Raw genomic sequence first — 15,270 nt, 5'->3', positions numbered from 1 at the left:
AAGGAAAAAAAGAAGAAATATACATTTGGTCCTCATCATGTTTCTGTCACAGAAACCTAAACTCCTAAACTCTTGGAATTCCCTATGATCAAAGTGATAAACATGTCTCCTAATATGTGAGTTGACTCTCAAACCCACCTGAGGATGGAAGCTAGTTGCCAGGGAGACCAACCATGAACAGAGGGAAAGAACTTTCAGTCCCAACCCCTGATTTCCAAGGAGGGGTCAGGGCCCAGAAGTTGAATTCAATCACCAATAGCCAATGATGTATTCAATATGCTTATGTAATGAAGCCTCCATTTAAAAAATAATAATAAGAAGAGAGAGAGAGAGAGAGAGAGGATCCAGAAAGCTACTAGGATGGGGAACCAGAATGCCTCCACATATCATATTCTAGGCTCCAAATTCCATATAGGCACAAGTTCCTTTTTTGGGGACCTCACCATATGTATCTCTTCATTTGGTTGTTGATTTGTATCCTTTAATGTCCTTCGTAATAAATCAGTAATCTAGTGAGTAAACAGGTTTCCTGAGTTCTAAGAGCTATTCTAGGAAATTAATCAAAACCAAAGAGGGGGCTGTAGGAACTTCTGATTTATAGCCAGCTGGTCAGAAGTACAGGTTACAACATGGATTTGTGATTGGCATCTTGAGTTGAAGGGAGTTGGTGGAACCTCCAATCTGTAGCCAATTGGTCAGAAGCACACATAGCAGCTGAGTCCTTAACCTGCAGAATATTTCTAGGCAGATGATGTCAGAATTAAGTTGAACTCCACGATACCCATCAAATGTCAAAAACTGGTGGTGTGCAGAGAAAACCCCCACAAACATTGCAATTGAGTGCAGAACACATATAATACTTAATCAATGAACTGTTGGCATTTGTTGAGCCTGGTATCTAATTATGCTTTCTTTTATGGATTTTATTTAAAACCTCTTTCATAATATAACGCTTTCATACATTTGTATAATATATGCTAGTAGAGCTTTGCGCAGTGGCAGTATCGTAGCCAATGAGGTTTATCCGAGGCGCAATTATTGCTAATATATGCTAGTAGAATTGATATTTCTACCATTTCATGTAAAGATGCTACTTTATAACTAATTTATTAAATTTATATATTTTCTAGGCCACATGCTGATATATAATATATTCCCTAAATATAAATGACCCATATATGCCAAGTCTTTTATAAAAGACTACATACTATTAGAAATATCTTTGTTAAATTAAAAAAAAAAAGTGCTGACAAGGAAAACATTTCTATTTCTAAACCTCAGTTAATCACTGATAAAAATCAGTTAATATCTCATGGCTAATCTAGGGTTGAATCCAAATGACATAAAAACTATCCTAGCTGTGGGGGGTGGGGGGGATGGGGGTGGTAGGGAGAGGATGATACTATTCTATTCTGGTCTTCTCTCTTAGAAGCCCTTAAAAGATTCTAGAATCTTGCACAATGAGTTACACCCAACCTCTGAAAACAGGTTCTTTGTCACTGCAAAGCAATTCCATTTGTTATGACAATTGCCCTTTGTTTACTATGAATTTAAAGCACAAGAATTAACACAAGTGAGCTGTGCTCAAGTGTTAGAGACAAACTGGTTGCAATTATTAGGTGAAAGCTGCCCTTAAAATCAATCCACCTCATCTCCTTTACAATGTGAAATAACGTTCACTCAGATCACCCACATAAGTGAGGACTTGCTCCCACAACAGTAACTCCAGACTAGGAATGTAGAACCAGAAGTGGTAATTCATTAATGTCACTTTTTAAGATATAAACAAGATCTGTGCTAGAAACTATTTTGTCAAAATATCCCCTTCACTCTAGTGTGTTCTATTGTTTGACATGCAGCTTTAAGCCTAATGCTTCTTAACTGGCTTAAAACTAGTATACTAATAGTCCTGGGTATTATATGCAACTAACGAATCTTTGACCACTACATCAAACACTAATGATGTACTATATGTTGGCTATTGAATTAAAAAAAAACAAAACAAAAACCTAGTATATTAGGTCCTTTTCCTATCTACACTAATGCTATGCCTAATTAAGTGTCATGGATGGGGAAATCATAATTTGTTCGAAATTCTTCAAAGCTGTAAAAATATATAGGGGTTTTACTTCCCTTCAAACATCTATAATTTAAATACAAATGTCTAGCTTTTAAATTTGTCAGCATTTTCATCATATTAAATGTAGGTAAATGTCTCTATCTCAATGAGTGTTGTTGAAATTTAAGAATAATTCTCAAAATAAAATTAGTCTTTTTGGAGGAAAACCTACAGCACACAGCATTATTAAAAGTAGAAGGAAGGTGGAGGAGTCAAGATGGCGGAGAAGTAGCAGCTGAGACTACTTCAGGTTGCGGGAGATCAGCTACATAGCTTATCTGAAGATTGCAAACACCTACAAATCCAACGGAAGATCAAAGAGAAGAAGAACAGCAATTCTAGAAACAGAAAATCAACCACTTTCTGAAAGGTAAGACTGGCGGAGAAGTGAATCCAAAGGGACGGGAAGATAGACCCCGGGGGGAGGGGCCGGCTCCTGGCAAGTGGAGGAGCAACGGAGCACAAAATCAGGACATTTAAAAGTCTGTTCCGCTGAGGGACATCGCTCCAGAGGCTTAACTGGGGTGAAGCCCACGCGGGGCCAGTGTGGCCTCAGGTCCCGCAGGGTCACAGAAGGATCGGGGTGTCTGAGTGTCGCAGAGCTTGCAGGTATTAGAACGGGGAAGCCGGCTACAGAGACAGGGCCGAGGAGTGAGCTCACAGCTCGGGCTTACCTTGAACCGGTTGCAGGCTCGGTGAGCTCGGAGCGCGGCCGGAGGCAGGCAGACGGGAGTAATTGGGCGCTGTTCTCTGAGGGCGCACTGAGGAGTGGGGCCCCGAGCTCTCGGCTCCTCCGGGCCGGAGACTGGGAGGCCGCCATCTTCGTTCCCGTCCTCCGGAACTCTATGGAAAGCGCTCAGGGAACAAAAGCTCCCAAAAGCAAACCCGAGCGGATTACTCAGCCCGGCCCCTGGTAAGGGCAGTGCAACTCCGCCTGGGGCAAAGACACTTCAGAATCACTACAACAGGCCCCTCCCCCAGAAGATCAACAAGAAACCCAGCCAGGACCAAGTTCACATACGGGGAGTGCAGTTTCAATACCAAGGAGAGCAGCGGAATTCCAGAGGAGGAGAAAGCAAAGCTCGGAACTCATGATTCTTTAGCCTTGCAGTTAATTTAATTTTTTTTTTCTTTTTCAATTTTTTTCTCTTCTTCTGCTAAATTTATTTAACTTTTACCCTTTTCTTTTTTAATGTTTTTTAACTATATTTTTTTCCTTTTTATATTTTTTTCATTATTGGTTTTCTTTTTTTATTTGTTTCTTTTTTCTTTTTTCTTTATTTATTTTTTTTTCTGAACCTCTTTTTATCCCCTTCCCCCCCACCCCCCACGATTTGGGATCTCTTCTGATTTGTCTAAAGCATATTTCCTGGGGTTGTAGCCACCCTTTTAGTATTTTACTTACTCCTTCATATACTCTTATCTGGACAAAATGACAAGGCGGAAAAATTCACCACAAAAAAAAGAACAAGAGGCAGTACCAAAGGCTAGGGTCCTAATCAATACAGACATTGGTAATATGTCAGATCTAGAGTTCAGAATGACGATTCTCAAGGTTCTAGCTGGGCTCGAAAAAGGCATGGAAGATATTAGAGAAACCCTCTCGGGAGATATAAAAGCCCTTTCTGGAGAAATAAAAGAACTCAAATCTAATCAAGTTGAAATAAAAAAAGCTATTAGTGAGGTGCAATCAAAAATGGAGGCTCTCACTGCTAGGATAAATGAGGCAGAAGAAAGAATTAGCGATATAGAAGACCAAATGACAGAGAATAAAGAAGCTGAGCAAAAGAGGGACAAACAACTACTGGACCACGAGGGCAGAATTCGAGAGATAAGTGACACCATAAGACGAAACAACATTAGAATAATTGGGATTCCAGAAGAAGAAGAAAGAGAGAGGGGAGCAGAAGGTATATTGGAGAGAATTATTGGAGAGAATTTCCCCAATATGGCAAAGGGAACAAGCATCAAAATCCAGGAGGTTCAGAGAACCCCACTCAAAATCAATAAGAATAGGTCCACACCCCGTCACCTAATAGTCAAATTTACAAGTCTTAGTGACAAAGAGAAAATCCTGAAAGCAGCCCGGGAGAAGAAGTCTGTAACATACAATGGTAAAAATATTAGATTGGCAGCAGACTTATCCACAGAGACCTGGCAGGCCAGAAAGAGCTGGCATGATATATTCAGAGTACTAAACGAGAAAAACATGAGGCAAGAATACTATATCCAGCTAGGCTATCATTGAAAATAGAAGGAGAGATTAAAAGCTTCCGGGACAAACAAAAACTGAAAGAATTTGCAAACACCAAGCCAGCTCTACAGGAAATATTGAAAGGGGTCCTCTAAGCAAAGAGAGAGCCTAAGAGTAGTAGATCAGAAAGGAACAGAAACAATATACAATAACAGTCACCTTACAGGCAATACAATGGCACTAAATTCATATCTCTCAATAGTTACCCTGAATGTTAATGGGCTAAATGTCCCAATCAAAAGACACAGGGTATCAGAATGGATAAAAAAACAAAACCCATTTATATGTTGCCTACAAGAAACTCATTTTAAACCCGAAGACAACTTCAGATTTAAAGTGAGGGGGTGGAAAAGAATTTACCATGCTAATGGACATCAGAAGAAAGCAGGAGTGGCAATCCTTATATCAGATCAATTAGATTTTAAACCAAAGACTATAATAAGAGATGAAGAAGGACACTATATCATATTCAAAGGATCTGTCCAACAAGAAGATCTAACAATTGTAAATATCTATGCCCCTAACGTGGGAGCAGCCAACTATATAAACCAATTAATAACAAAATCAAAGAAACACATCGACAATCATACAATAATAGTAGGGGACTTTAACACTCCCCTCACTGAAATGGACAGATCATCCAAGCAAAAGATCAACAAGGAAATCAAGGCCTTAAATGACACACTGGACCAGATGGACATCACAGATATATTCAGAACATTTCATCCCAAAGCAACAGAATACACATTCTTCTCTAGTGCACATGGAACATTCTCCAGAATAGATCACATCCTTGGTTCTAAATCAGGTCTCAACCAGTATCAAAAGATTGGGATCATTCCCTGCATATTTTCAGACCACAATGCTCTGAAGCTAGAACTCAATCGCAAGAGGAAATTTGGAAAGAACCCAAATACATGGCGACTAAACAGCATCCTTCTAAAGAATGAATGGGTCAACCAGGAAATTAAAGAAGAATTGAAAAAATTCATGGAAACAAATGATAATGAAGATACAACAGTTCAAAATCTGTGGGACACAACAAAGGCAGTCCTGAGAGGAAAATATAGAGCGGTACAAGCCTTTCTCAAGAAACAAGAAAGGTCTCAGGTACACAACCTAACCCTACACCTAAAGGAGCTGGAGAAAGAACAAGAAAGAAACCCTAAACCCAGCAGGAGAAGAGAAATCATAAAGATCAGAGCAGAAATCAATGAAATAGAAACCAAAAAAAAACAATAGAACAAATCAACGAAACTAGGAGCTGGTTCTTTGAAAGAATTAATAAGATTGATAAGCCCCTGGCCAGACTTATCAAAAAGAAAAGAGAAAGGACCCAAATCAATAAAATCATGAATGAAAGAGGAGAGATCACAACTAACACCAAAGAAATACAGACAATTATAAGAACATATTATGAGCAACCCTATGCCAACAAATTTGACAATCTGGAAGAAATGGATGCATTCCTAGAGACATATAAACTACCACAACTGAACCAGGAAGAAATAGAAAGCCTGAACAGACCCATAACCAGTAAGGAGATTGAAACAGTCATCAAAAATCTCCAAACACACAAAAGCCCAGGGCCAGATGGCTTCCCGGGGGAATTCTACCAAACATTTAAAGAAGAACTAATTCCTATTCTCCTGAGACTGTTCCAAAAAATAGAAATTGAAGGAAAACTTCCAAACTCATTTTATGAGGCCAGCATCACCTTGATCCCCAAACCAGACAAGGATCCCATCAAAAAAGAGAACTACAGACCAATATCCTTGATGAACACAGATGCAAAAATTCTCACCAAAATACTAGCCAATAGGATTCAACAGTACATTAAAAGGATTATTCACCACGACCAAGTGGGATTTATTCCAGGGCTGCAAGGTTGGTTCAACATCCGCAAATCAATCAATGTGATACAACACATTAATAAAAGAAAGAACAAGAACCATATGATACTCTCCATAGATGCTGAAAAAGCATTTGACAAAGTACAGCATCCCTTCCTGATCAAAACTCTTCAAAGTGTAGGGATAGAGGGCACATACCTCAATATTATCAAAGCCATCTATGAAAAACCCATCGCAAATATCATTCTCAATGGAGAAAAACTGAAAGCTTTTCCGCTAAGGTCAGGAACACGGCAGGGATGTCCGTTATCACCACTGCTATTCAACATAGTACTAGAAGTCCTAGCCTCAGCAATCAGACAACAAAAAGAAATTAAAGGCATCCAAATTGGCAAAGAAGAAGTCAAACTATCACTCTTCGCAGATGATATGATACTATATGTGGAAAACCCAAAAGACTCCACTCCAAAACTGCTAGAACTTGTACAGGAATTCAGTAAAGTGTCAGGATATAAAATCAATGCACAGAAATCAGTCACATTTCTCTACACCAACAACAAGACAGAAGAAAGAGGAATTAAGGAGTCCATCCCATTTACAATTGCACCCAAAACTATAAGATACCTAGGAATAAACCTAACCAAAGAGACTAAGAATCTATACACAGAAAACTATAAAGTATTCATGAAAGAAATTGAGGAAGACACAAAGAAATGGAAAAATGTTCCATGCTCCTGGATTGGAAGAATAAATATTGTGAAAATGTCTATGCTACCTAAAGCAATCTACACATTTAATGCAATTCCTATCAAAGTACCATCCATTTTTTCCAAAGAAATGGAACAAATAATCCTAAAATTTATATGGAACCAGGAAAGACCGCGAATAGCCAAAGGAATATTGAAAAAGAAAGCCACAGTTGGTGGCATCACAATTCCGGACTTCAAGCTCTATTACAAAGCTGTCATCATCAAGACAGCATGGTACTGGCACAAAAACAGACACATAGATCAATGGAACAGAATAGAGAGCCCAGAAATAGACCCTCAACTCTATGGTCAACTAATTTTTGACAAAGCAGGAAAGAATGTCCAATGGAAAAAAGACAGCCTCTTCAATAAATGGTGTTGGGAAAATTGGACAGCCACATGCAGAAAAATGAAATTGGATCATTTCCTTACACCACACACGAAAATAGACTCAAAATGGATGAAGGACCTCAACGTGAGAAAGGAATCCATCAAAATCCTTGAGGAGAACACAGGCAGCAACCTCTCCGACCTCAGCTGCAGCAACATCTTCCTAGGAACATCGCCAAAGGCAAGGGAAGCAAGGGCAAAAATGAACTATTGGGATTTTATCAAGATCAAAAGCTTTTGCACAGCAAAGGAAACAGTTAACAAAACCAAAAGACAACTGACAGAATGGGAGAAGATATTTGCAAACGACATATCAGATAAAGGGCTAGTGTCCAAAATCTATAAAGAACTTAGCAAACTCAACACCCAAAGAACAAATAATCCAATCAAGAAATGGGCAGAAGACATGAACAGACATTTCTGCAAAGAAGACATCCAGTTGGCCAACAGACACATGAAAAAGTGCTCCATATCACTCGGCATCAGGGAAATACAAATCAAAACCACAATGAGATACCACCTCACACCAGTCAGAATGGCTAAAATTAACAAGTCAGGAAATGACAGATGCTGGCGAGGATGCGGAGAAAGGGGAACCCTCCTACACTGTTGGTGGGAATGCAAGCTGGTGCAACCACTCTGGAAAACAGCATGGGGGTTCCTCAAAATGTTGAAAATAGAACTACCCTATGACCCAGCAATTGCACTGCTGGGTATTTACCCTAAAGATACAAACGTAGTGATCCGAAGGGGCACGTGCACCCGAATGTTTATAGCAGCAATGTCTACAATAGCCAAACTATGGAAAGAACCTAGATGTCCATCAACAGACGAATGGATAAAGAAGATGTGGTATATATATACAATGGAATACTATGCAGCCATCAAAAGAAATGAAATCTTGCCATTTGCGACAACGTGGATGGAACTAGAGGGTATCATGCTTAGCGAAATAAGTCAATCAGAGAAAGACAACTATCATATGATCTCCCTGATATGAGGGAGAGGAGATGCAACATGGGGGGTTAATGTGGTAGGAGAAGAGTAAATGAAACAAGTTGGGATTGGGAGGGAGACAAACCATAAGTGACTCTTAATCTCACAAAACAAACTGAGGGTTGCTGGGGGGAGGGGGGTTGGGAGAGGGAGGGTGGGGTTATGGACATTGGGTAGGGTATGTGCTATGGTGAGTGCTGTGAAGTGTGTAAACCTGGAGATTCACAGACTTGTACCCCTGGGGGGGAAAAATATATATATGTTTATAAAAAATAAAATTAAAAAAAATATTAATAGTCAAAAAAAAAAAAAAAGTAGAAGGAAGGTGAATCAAGAAAGTAAGAATTCTAGAAATTAAGGAGTGTGGATTGCTGATAGCAGGGAAAGTCCTGGTCATGGTACACAAAAATTGCAGGCAGTATCTTCCCAGGGCAAGGCATGCAGGGATTCTACACTTACTGAATTGTCAGGATGGTGAAAGTATTATAACCAAATATTAAAGAAATGAATTAGTTTAGGAAATGTCATTTGATCTTTCAAAACAGAAGACAGTGGTAAATAAATAAACATTACAACTGCCAGTGAAGCAGGAAGCTATGAAAGACTAAAAGGAAAACCAACAAGTCCCAGAAAATCACTGGGGTAACAGGCACCCCAAACTCTGACATGACTATTACTGATGCTGAATTCCAACTCAGCCAGAGTTTTCCTGTTGTCCTTACAACATTCAATAAGGGGATATTAGAAACTCAGAGTATCTGTGACTGATCTCATGTAAGGATCAATATCAATTTCTTATTCATCTAACTTTCTTTATGTAGAATTCTAGCATTACTTAACCTTTGGATCCTTTCTCAATGGAAGAAACATCTATAGTCCCACCAAATTTTCCCAACCAAAAGGAAGATACAAATGAATGATCACTGTGTTTTTAGCTGGCCAGAACAAGGATACGTGACTTTCCGTGTGATTTTGAACAGGTTGCTTAAAATAGAGTAAGGCAATCCCAATTTCTTAAAGGAAGAGAATCTAACAGGGTAACTGAAATATGCCCAGTAACTTTAAGGTGATGGTATAGTTCCATCTAATTCTCTCCTTTGATCAAAATTGTTCAATGCTGTTTTCATATTTCCAGAACACAAATCAAATATCTCAATGAGGGGGGCACCTGGGTGGCTCGGTGGGTTAAAGCCTCTGCTTTCAGCTCGGGTCATGGTCCCAGGGTCCTGGGATCAAGCCCCACATCGGGCTCTCTGCTCACCATGGAGCCTGCTTCTGCCTGTCTCTCTGCCTGCTTGTGATCTCTCTCTGTCGAATAAATAAATAAAATCTTAAAAAAAAAAATATCTCAACGAGGAACTCAAGTCTTTTCATAATGTCTTCTTCAACAGCCTATCCATATTCACTTCACACTGTCCCACTTTGTGTAACTGATGTAGTCACACTGAATTATTACATTCATTCTTCTTTTGCTATGTCTGCCTTTGTTCCTGCTTCTTTCCACAACTCTAAACAAGTATATCTGCCTTCTCCTTCAAGGACCAATTCAATATAGATTTCCAATAAAGTAACATTTCTATGCCTCTCTTCTCCCTCCCTCTAATAAGAGAAATTTCTTCTTTCTCTAACCTCTGGATCCAACCCCTCCTATAGGTTATGGTGCACCTGACTCCATGTGTCTTTCCTTCTCCTATTTTTTTTTCTTTTTGTCATATTCTCCTTCTCCATTATCTCATTTCCTTCACAATTTTTAAGATTCTTATATGAAATTAATCAGGCATTAACAAGAAAAGGATTAAACCTTCTATTTGTACCTTAGGCACATGCAACTTCCTTTGTTCTTTCTAGTTGTACTACTGTTAGATACATGAGGTATAAATTTCAGTTGTTTTCTTTTTTCCTTTTTTTTGCATATCATAGATCACATATGGAAATAAAAAGACAGGACATGCATGTGGGAATAAAAAGAGAATGACAGCAGAGATTTTTCTCAAAATCTTAAAAAATCAGTTATTTGGACAGACACTACAAGGGCTGAATTATTTTGAGACCAGTGAACACAGCATTGATACTGAAAGAGCAATAAGACTGTGTGAGCCTACTGGAAAACAACCCATGACAGTGAAATTTAGTTCAAAGTGCTGAACTGCTAATGACAGTTTTGTCTGAGTTATGAAATCTTGCTCAAAATCTATTGTTTTATAAACTTCCACCACATGCACACATGCACATATACACGTATAGTCACACATGGATAGAGAAACAGATACATATATATAATTCTGTAAATATGTATTACTCTGCATATATACATATATATATATATAATTTTGTTTAACCCAGTATAATCCACTATAATTCTGTATATATAAATTTTATTTTGTGTGTGTGTGAGTATAATGACAATCTGTAGATTCGTATGAGTGTTACCACATGTCAACACTCTCAAGGAGTTAGATGAACGAGTGGTTCAGTCCTAAAGTAGAGAGATTTGAGCCATGGGCCAGAAGATACACTAAGTCCCTAGCACCCAGGAAGTGTGTTGTCAAGCATTAAAAGGGATATGTGCATGTATATGTATATATGTATATGCATAGATATATACATACTGGATATATACATAAGTTTTCATCTTTAATTTTCTGACCATATTCTTCTTTATATTGTAATATGCCATCACTATGTAGCTCATCAAAGATACAGTAAGGTCTTTGTGAATCAGAAATGTATTAGGTTTGATTTTATGTTCTCTACGGTGCAACGTAGAGAGCCTTTCAAATAGAAAATATTAATTAAAAATATACTACAATAAATAAAAACATACTACATAGAGAAGTAAAAAGGCAAGTCATGGGAATGGCTGATGAGCTTTATGATGTTATGTCTTACCTCCAAATCATTTGAAAGACATTAGAGCATTATACCCATTATAGAATCCAGAACATGAAGCTGTTATCCCCAAATACTTTTCTTCTACTTACTCTTCTTTTTAAAAGATTTTATTTACTTATTATTTTTCATTTTATTTCTTTTCACTGTTCCAAAATTCATTGTTTATGTACCACACCCAGTGCTCCATGCAATAGATGCCCTCCATAATACCCACCACCAGGCTATTTATTTATTTTTAGACAGAGAGAGAGAGAGAAACAGCAGGAGGGTAGGGCAGAGGAAGAGGGAAAAAGAGTCTCAAGCCAATTCTGTGCTGAGTGCAGAGTGCAACACAGGGCTCGACCTCACAACCCTGAGATCAGGACCTGAGCTCATGATCTGACATTACAACTTGAGCTGAAACCAAGAGTCAGTTGCTTAACTGACTGTACCACCCAAGCACCCCATTTTCTACTTCTCTTAAATCTTGGGAAATTAGACTAATATCTCTGTGCTGCTGTTTTTTGGTTTGTGAATTGGGGATAATAATATTAACCCCTTATAAATTATAAGAATAATATGCTTTAAGAGATTTAAAAAATGTATAGCAAAGGACCTAGTATACACTAAGTATTCAAAGGCATTTATTCATTTATGTATTATTAACACAAACTTTGTGGAGTCACTAACACATAGATACTATTTTATGCTTATTTCTTGTCCTTAAAAATAATTTGTACATGATTAAATATGTATTTTTAGGATGTAAGAAATAAATACTAATATAGTGTTTAAATAACTAAACACTAATATAGTTTTAATAATACTTAATAATATTTCTTTTTTTTTTTAAAGATTTTATTTACTTAGCAGAGAGAGACACAGTAAGAGAGGGAACACAAGCAGGGGGAGTGGGAGAGGGAGAAGCAGGCTTCCTGCCAAGCAGGGAGCCCGATGAGGGGTTTGATCCCAGGACCCTGGGATCATGACCTGAGCCGAAGGCAGACGCTTAAGGACTGAGCCACCCAGGCACCCCTTTGATAATATTTCAAGACAGTATCTTCAAAAATGATACTGAGTTAACTGATAGTCACATATAAGAATGAAAACCTATACTTAAATCACTCCCAAAAATTAACTTGAAAAGAATTAAAGACTTACATATATACCTGAAACCATGAGACTCCAAGAAGGAAATAGAGTAATAATGCTCCTTGGCATGATCTTGGTAATGATTATCTGAATATGACACATAAAGCACAAGCAACAAAAAAAGAGAAGAGAAAGAAGAAAAAAAAAAAAAAAAGGGAAATAAGTGGGACTGCACCAAACTAAAAATCTTCACAGCAAAGGAAATTATGAACAAAATGAAAACAAAACCTATGAAATGAAAAAAAAAAAAATTCAAATTATATATTGGATAGAAATTAATATCCAAAATACATAAATAACTCCTACAACTCAATAGCAAAAGTCAAATAACCTAATTAAAAATGGGCAAAGGACCTGAAAAAATACATACTTCTCCAAAGATATACAAAATACCAAAAGGCACATGAAAATATGCTCAACATCACTAGTTATTAGGTAAATGCAAATTAAAACTACAATGAGGTATTATTTCATATTTGTTAGAATAACCATCATCAAAAAGAAAAAAGATAACAAATGGTGGTATGGATGTGGAGAAAAGGGAATCACGGTGTACTGTTGTTGGAATTGTAAACTGGTACAGCCACTATGTAAAACAGTATGGAGGACCCTCAAAAAATTAAAAATAGAACTACCATATGATTCAGTAATTCCACTTCTAGGAATATATCCAAAGAGAATGAAAAAAAGATACCTACACCTCCATGTTTATAGCAGTATTATTTATAATAGCCAAGACATGAAAACCACCTAAATGTCCATGAATGGATGAATGGGTAAGTAAGTTGTGATTACACACACACACACACACACACACACAAATACACGTATTACAAAACCATTAAAAAGCGAGGAAATACTATTATTTGCAATGACATGGATGGGCCGTGAAGGCGTTATGAGTGAAATTAGTCAGACAGAGAAAGACAAACATTGCATGATCTCACTTATATGTGGAATCTAAAAATAAAAACATAAAAAATAATAACTCAGAAAAAGAGTTTAGACCTGTGGTTACCAGAGGTGAGGAGGGAATTAGAAGAAGATGATCAAAAGTTACAAATCACCAGTTACAAGACAAGTAAATACTAGGGATGTAATATATAATAAGAATTGTTAAGAGAGTAAATCATAAGAGTTTTCATCACAAGAAGAATTTATTTTCCTTTATTCTTTCTTTTCTCTCTTCTTTTGATTGTATCTATATGTGAAGATGCATGTTAGCTGAAACTGTTGTGGTAATAATTTTATAACATATGTAAATCTAACCACCATGAAATATAGTTTAAATTTACACAGTGTTGAATGACAATTATTTCTCAAAAAAACTGGGAAAAGTATTTAAATAGTTTTCATTTGTCCTATTCTGGATTAGCAGAAATTCCGTATTTTTCTTTTAATTCTTGAGTTTGCATTATGAATCAAATAAAAGTACTTAATAGTAAAAAGTGTTATACAACCCACATGTATATTTTGTTTGATTAAAAAATGAGTGCATTTAAACTGCATACAGTAAGTATAGTCTTTATGTAAAAGACCAAGGTTCATTTTCAAGTTTGAAAGTTTTTACTTTATTTATGTGGTTTTGTCTTTTTGGTTAGGTTAATGTACATTTTTATTTATTTTTTATTTTTTTTAAATTTTTTTAAAGATTTTATTTATTTATTTCACAGAGAGAGATCACAAGTAGGCAGAGAGGCAGGCAGAGAGAGAGATAGAGGAGGAAGCAGGTTCTCCGCTGAGCAGAGAGCCCGATGCAGGACTCGATCCCAGGACCCTGAAATCATGACCTGAGCCAAAGGCAGAGGCTTAACCCACTGAGCTACCCTGGTGCCCCAATGTACATTTTTAATACAGAAGACTGTATTATGATTTCTAGTCCTTTTATATTTGTTGTGCATTATTTGATCTAATCTATGTAAGAGTATACATAATAGAACACAAAAGTACAATTACCAGAGGAAAAAAATATGATATTTTGCTCTTAAATGTACTATATGGGAGGGGAAGCAAGATGGCAGAGGAGTAGGAAACTGAAATAGCACTAGGTCACAGGAGTTCACCTTTATAGTTATCAAATAATTCTGAACACCTACAAACTCAACCAGAGATGGAAGAGAAAAAGAACATCAATTCTAGGAACAGAAAATCAACCATTCTCGGGAAGGTAGGACATGCGGAGAGGTGAATCCGAAGCCACAGGGAGAGACTGCAGGGGGAGGGGCTCAAGCTTGGCAAGTGATGGAGCAGCAAGAAAAAAATCAGAACTTTTAGAAGTCTGCTCCACTGAGGGATATCACTCCAGAAGCTAAGTGGGGGTGGAGCCCTCACAGGGAGAATGTGCTCTCAGGACCCAGACACACAGAAAGACTGGGGGTGTCTCAGTGTGGCAGAGTTGCCAGGTGTCAGAGCAGGGAAGCTGGCTGGAGAGACAAGGCCGAGGAGTGAGCTCTCAGCTCAGGGTTACCTTAAACCATGATGCAAGGCACAGTTGGGTTATTGCTCCTTGAGCAGGGACACTACAAGTGGCAGATCTGGAGAGACACTCTCCTACCTCCTCCAGAAGGAGCAACAAGGGAGCATCACGGCAAGAATCTGCTGGGTTTGGAGACTCCAAACGGGGCCATGTGCCAGAGATAGAAGTGCTCAGTCACAGGCCAGGTGAGCACGGAGCATGGCCAGGGACCAGGGAGACAGGAGGGATTGACTGCTTTTCTCTGAGGCCCACTGAGGAGTGGGGCCCCAAGTTCTCGGCTCCTCCGGCTGGATATTGGGAGGCCACCATTTTCATTCTCGTCCTCCAGAGCTCTACATAAAGGGTTCAGGGAACACAAGCTACCAAGAGTTAACATAAGCAGATTACTTAGTCTGGCCCCTGGCAAGGGT

At 38.1% G+C, this 15,270-nt stretch overlaps 1 protein-coding gene and 1 pseudogene across 1 annotated transcript in view; one reads left to right on the top strand and one right to left on the bottom strand.

The window, feature by feature from the left end:
• Nucleotides 1–15,270, bottom strand: part of EYS (eyes shut homolog) — a 1,652,140-nt gene that overhangs the window by 1,309,142 nt on the left and 327,728 nt on the right.
• LOC116871790 lies at nucleotides 985–1,149 on the top strand (annotated as a pseudogene).

The sequence above is a fragment of the Lontra canadensis genome, unplaced genomic scaffold (genome assembly GCF_010015895.1).
Source record: "Lontra canadensis isolate GAN:19392208 unplaced genomic scaffold, GSC_riverotter_1.0 scaffold27, whole genome shotgun sequence".
In the NCBI taxonomy this organism is placed as follows: domain Eukaryota; kingdom Metazoa; phylum Chordata; class Mammalia; order Carnivora; family Mustelidae; genus Lontra; species Lontra canadensis.
Note: the sequence above shows the minus strand (reverse complement) of the source record. Positions and strands in the feature narration are given on the sequence as shown.